Source organism: Cebus imitator, unplaced genomic scaffold (assembly GCF_001604975.1).
Source record: "Cebus imitator isolate Cc_AM_T3 unplaced genomic scaffold, Cebus_imitator-1.0 Scaffold277, whole genome shotgun sequence".
NCBI lineage: Eukaryota > Metazoa > Chordata > Mammalia > Primates > Cebidae > Cebus > Cebus imitator.
Window position 1 is genome coordinate 1,813,733 of NW_016107592.1, and position 6,260 is coordinate 1,819,992.

The following is a 6,260-nucleotide window of genomic DNA, read 5'->3' on the forward strand; positions in this document are numbered from 1 at the left end:
TAGAGACGGGGTTTCACCATGTTGACCAGGATGGTCTCGATCTCTTGACCTCGTGATCCACCCGCCTCGGCCTCCCAAAGTGCTGGGATTACAGGCTTGAGCCACCGCGCCCGGCCACTTTTTGTATTTTTAGTATTGGCCAGGCTGGTCTCGAACTCCTGACCTTAGGTGATTCACCCACCTCAGCCTCCTAAAGTGCTGGGATTACAGGTGTGAGCCACCGCACCCGGTCCTTTCTTCTTTTTTTGGAGACAGGGTCTTGCTCCGTTACCTAGGCTAGAGTACAGTGGCATGATCACTTGATCCGTGATCACGCCACTGCACTCCAGTATGGGGACAGAGCAACTGCAGCCTCAGCCTCCTGGACCCAAGCAGTTGTCCCACCTCAGCCCACGAAGTAGCTGGAACCACAGGTGCACACCACCATGCAAGGATGAGGCTGGTTTTGTTTATTCTTTTTTTCCTTTTTTTTTTTTTGAGATGGAGTCTTGCTCTGTAGTCCAAGCTGGAGTGCAGTGGTGCAATCTCAGCTCACTGCAACATTCACCTCCCAGGTCCTGGTTCAAGCAATTCTCCTACTTCAGCCTCCCAAGTAGCTGGGATTACAGGCACACACCACCACGTCCGGCTAATTTTTTTTATTTTTTAGTAGAGATGGGGTTTCTCCATGTTGGCCAGTCTGGTCTTGAACTCCTGATCTCGTGATCTTGGCCTCCCAAAGTGCTGGGATTACAGGCATGAGCCACTGTGCCTGGCCTTATTCTTTGTAGAGATGGGGTTTCACTGTGTTACCCAGGCTGATCCCAAACTCTTGGCCTCAAGCTATCCTCCTGCCTCAGTCTCCCAAGGTGCTGGGATTACAGGCATGAGCCGTGGCACCCAGCCAGACTTTTTTTTTCTTGTCATTATTTCTTAATACAGTATAATAACTATTTATACAGCATTTCCATTGTACTAGGTATTATAAATCTAGGGGTAATTTAAAGTATATGGAGCTGGGTGTGGTGGCTCAGCCTGTAATCCCAGCACTTTGGGAGGCTGAGGCCGACAGATTATTTGAGGTCCAGGAGTTTGAGAACCAGCCTGGCCAACATGGTGAAACCCCATCTCTACTAAAAATACTAAAATTAGCTGGGCATGATGGCACACACCTATAATCCCAGCTACTCAGAAAACGGAGGTTGTGGCGAGCCGAGATCGTGCCACTGCACTCCAGCCTGGGTGACAGAGCGAGACTCCATTAAAAAAAAAAAGTGCACGGGAGCAAATGCACAGGTTATATGCAAATACTACGTTATCTTATATTAGGAACTTGAGCATTCTTGGATTTTGGTATCTGTCAAGAGGTCCTGGAACCACTCCCTCATGGATACGGAGGGATGATTATGTTCCCAAGTGCTCTGTAAACTATAAAGCCATGTATAAAACTTAGTTCCAATAGTTAATCTGAAAGTGTGAGCCACCCTTGTGGGTTCTAAGTTTGAAATTTACCACCCAGAGAGGTGTGCAGAAATCTACAAGAGACCTGGCAGCTGCCTAGTGTGGACGGGTGGTCTGTAGAGCGTGGGTGGTGACCTCAGCAGATCATGCATTCAGATTTCACATCACTCACCTTGAATGTCGTCATCTCACCCCAGGTATAGTCAGATAAATGCACAGTTAGGCCAGAAGTTCTCTTTTCAGAGAAGTGAAAGTTATGGGACTTTTTCTGACCAGCAGCAGGACCTTCACACCACAGACCTGGAGTGGCCTGGAAGACCTGTCACCAGTGTGAAGGGACAGGCCAGGCTGTCACTCACACACTCCCCACATCTTGCTGCAGGAAAGCAGGTCATTTGGCTGTATTTGGGGGATTTTCCCTGTACAGGGCCTGGTCCATCCCTTCATCAGTGAGGGCTCCTGCACAGCTGCAGGCATCTTGTGAATAGGTTTAATTCTTCAAGAGTTGCTCTCCAGCAGCAAATGCTGTCTAAGCATAACTCCCGGTCATCAGCCAGCTTAGACCCAGAAGCATGAGCATTGCATGCCTCATGCATATCTGACATGGGACTTTTCCTGGACAAACTATCCAGTGCAGCCCTAGTTACCTACTGCTGTGGCACCCTGTCTCCAGCCATGAGCTGGCAGGTACTGCCTAGTCTGACCATCTGTACTTTCTTCGGGCTCCCAGTCCAGCCACAGGCCTCTCCTTGGGCAGAGTTTTCCTGCAAATCATACCTTGTACGTCTTTGTTCAGCTGCCTCTGTCTCCTGCCCCAGCAGGGACTGTGGTGCCTTAGAGGTAGATGCACAACAAATGGTCCACCACTGTGTTCTCTTCCAGCTTTGTGCCAGGCAGTGGGCTGGGCACAGGGAAGCAGGGGTGGATTGGGGTCGCTCCCTCAGGGGAGCCCACAGCCTGAGGTAGGGGTGACAGATGAATGAACCAATGGTTGCAGCACAGTGGGAGGGGTGGAGGTGTGCTCCAGTGCCCTGGGGGCCGCAGGAGGAACTGCCAGCTCTGGCAGGAGGCTTTCTGTGAAGACTTTCTGCAGCAGGTGACATTTCAGTGAGGACTGAGGGAGAAGGATGCGCCAACCAGGGAGAGCACGGCAGGGCAGGGTTGTGCATGGCATACTCGGGATTGTGTCATTTGGTGTGGCTCGATTTAGGGTGCATATAAAGGCGAGGCTGGAGAGAGAGTCTGGGTCTGGTTAGGCTCACGGAGGAATTGGGGTTCTTCCTGAAGAGCCTGGAGCCCCTGGAGGACCTCCACAGCAAGCAGAGGTCCTCGGATCTGATTGTCCAGCCACACTTACACAGGTGGCTGAGGTGGGCACTTCCCATGGAGTGCTTCCTTCCTGATCAGCCTGAAGAGAGCAGGGCCCCACCATCCTGCACTTGGTGCAGAGAAACCCTGTGAAGATGTACTGCAGAAAGACGCCACCAGGTGGCAGGCCTGGAGATTGCACGGAGGTCCCCCACCCACCAATTTCTTAATGTATATAGCACAGTGTTGAAGAGAGACGGCCGTACAAGACTGAATTCCTGTTCATGCCAGGCTGGCTCTGCCCAGCACTCATGAGACTGCAAGTTCTGCCACTGTGGGCTGTGTACCCACAAGCCACAGGTCCCTCTGAACCTGTGAATCAGGTCTTGGGAGCTATTCGAGCAGGTTGGACTTTCTCCTCTACCTCCGGGGAACTGAGAGTAAGTTACAGACTTCATGACCCTTCACCCCAAAATACTTGAGTATGTATCACCTAGGAACAAGGACATTCCCCTGTAGAACCACAATGCACTTTTCAAGTTCAGGAAATTTAACTGGTCTGATACTCTTATCTAATGTACAGTCTGTATTCAGATTCTACCAGTTGCCCAGTCATGTCTTTTATAACTTTTTACGCCAGGATCACCCATTGATTGCATTTCTTCATTGTATGTCTTTTGTCTCCTTTAATTTAGAATCATTCTTAAGCTTTTCTTTAACTATCTGACATAGTTGTTTTTGAAACATACAGGCCTATTGTGAATGTCCTTCAGTTTGGGTTTCTCATGATTAGATTCAAATTGTACATTTTTGGAAAAAGAAAATAGCATGAGTAGGTCAGGGGTGGTGGGCCACTCCTGTAATCCTAGCACTTTGGGAGGCCAAGGTGGGAGGATCACTTTAGCCCAGGAGTTTGAGATCAGCCTAGGCAACATAGCAAGACCTCCTCTCTACAAAATATTTTTAAATTAGCTGGGTATGATGACGTGTGCCTATACCCACATCATCAGGAGGTACCCAGCTACCCAGGAGGCTGAGGTGGGAAGATCACTTGGGCCTGGGAGGTGGAAGCCACACTCCAGCCAGGGTGACAGAGCAAGACCCTATCTTGAAAAAAAAAATGGTGTGAGTAATGCATGTGTATTAAGGGGCATCATATCAGGAGGCATGTGATGCCATTTGTTCTGTTATTGGTGTATTACCTTTGACCACTTGGTTAAGATTGCAGCTCGCTTTTTTAAAAATGTAGGTATATTTTCACAGTGATTTCACACGTCTTTTAACTGTACTGTTCAGTTGTTTTGACTAGTGCACACACCGAGAAGCTATGTCCTTCGGCAGTAAAAGTTTTACAGCGCAATATATGTGCTCTGCCCTCCTCCCACAATCCTGCTCCAAGAGATCTTAGGCTAGAGGCACCAGGTCTGAATTCCAGACTCCTCCCCACCTCCCCACCACCCACACTTCACCTCCAACTCGAACATGACCAAAGACCCATCCAGGGAGGCTGGTGGCCTTTTCATCCTGGACAGTCTCTTACTGTGTCCCAAGTAGGTAATCGCCAGCATGTGTATGCTTGTACATGGCCGCCTGTGGGGATGCTTCTCAGTGTGAGTGGGGGACCCTCCATGCTTTGGCCAGGCTTCAGCTGCTTTGTAGTGGCTAGAAATGAGGACAGACTGAGCTGGGGAGATCAGTGACTTCCATCCACTCAGCGCCATCTTTGTTTGTACCCTACGTTCCTTTGCAGATTGGTGTGTCTATCAATTTGAACCGTGGGGCAGAGCTACCCCTGCCAGCTCTCCTGGACCTGGTCACACTATACCAGTGGCCTCTGGGCATCTTCAGCCTTAGATCCCTTATGTGGCTCTGATAGCCTGGCTTTCACTGCCTTGCTGGGAGATCTGGGCTCACGTAGCCCAGCAGGTTCTAAGGGGATGGGTGCTGACTTGTGAGGATAGAATGTAGAAGAGTTGGCCAGCCACAGTGGTTCATGTCTGTAATCCCAGCATTTTGGGAGGCAGAGGCAGGTGGATTTCCTAAGGTCGGGAGTTTGAGACCAGCCTGGCCAACATAGTGAAACCTCGTCTCTACTAAAAATACAAAAAAAAAAAAAAAAAAAAAAAAAATTTAGACAAGTGTGGTGGCAGTCACCTATAATCCCTGCTACTCAGGAGGCTGATGCAGAAGAATTGCTTGTGCCCAGGAGGCAGAGGTTGCAGTGAGCTGAGGTTGCGCCAGTGCACCCCAGCCTGGGCAAGAGCAAGACTGTGTCTCAAAAAAAAATTTAAAAAGTAGAATAGTTAACAGATTCAAAGCTCCAGAGACTGCTAAGCCAGTACTGTTGGGTTCCTAGAGTTGTGGGCCCTGCACCCCAACCTGAGGACCAGGTGTCTCTGGGGGACCTGAGCTCCCAGTCTTCCTGAGACCAGAATAGCTGGGGCATCATCATCACAGATCTCACTGTGAAGCCGGGGTCCCTCTGAGCAGGCCCCCCCAGGGGAGCGTTTGTGGACCACTTGCAGGCATGTCTTTGGAGGGATGCAGAGCCGCATGATTGGAGGATGGGGCAGGGAAAGGAGGGTCTGTCCCTGGGAGCTGTGTCTCTGCTCACCCTCCTAGTGAGCCTGTAGCAGCTTCCGGTTTTCTGGGCCTGTCTCTTCATGATGCTTCCTTTGCTTCAGTCAACTCTGGGTAGCAGGAAGGGAGGCAGCCTTGCTCCCTCTTCCCCCGCAAGCGTCTTTTTCGTCTCCCTGCCCGTCTGCTGCCATCCTTCTGTCGGCCCGTGTCTTGGAGCAGTTCCCATGCCGTTTGCTTGAGTTGAATCCTGAGTGGGGGGAAGGGCAGGTCAGGCTGAGCCCACTCATTGTCTGTGCTGCAGCTGCTCCCTGCAAACTGTTGTCTAGACCATGCCTGTGCGTAGGTGCGTAGGCAGGCAGCGTCTACCCAGATGTGACTCGCCTCCATGGTGCTCTCCAGGGACCTGGGAAAGAAAGAGGAGGCTTACTGCCCCGGGAACACAGGGAACAGGGTCAGAAGGGTGGTAATACGAACTTACTACTGGAGGCAACCGGCAGTGCAGGACAGGCACAGAGCCACTGACCCTGGCAATGACTGTCACCACCCAGAGGGAGGGCATCCGTTCACTCATGGAGTATCTGCTGGGCCAGACAGTGGGCAGCAATGGTTTTACATATATGTTTATAAATAATAAATGTGTTTTTCCTTCTGAAATTTTTAGTTGCGGTAGAATTTTTCTCTTGGAGCGGGACAGACTTAGCATATAAACACAAATAAATACATAATTACAAAATCTGGAAAGTACCATGAAGGAAAATTATAGCCTACCGTGAGACTAACTGGGACCCATTGGCCATGAGGCTATCAAGGAAGACTCCTCTGAGGAAGTGATACTTATATTAAGAAGGATATGTAGTAGTTAGCCAAGCAAAGAGCGGGAACACAGTGCAAGACACATAACTGCCCAGCTTCTTTTTTTTTTTTTTTTTTTG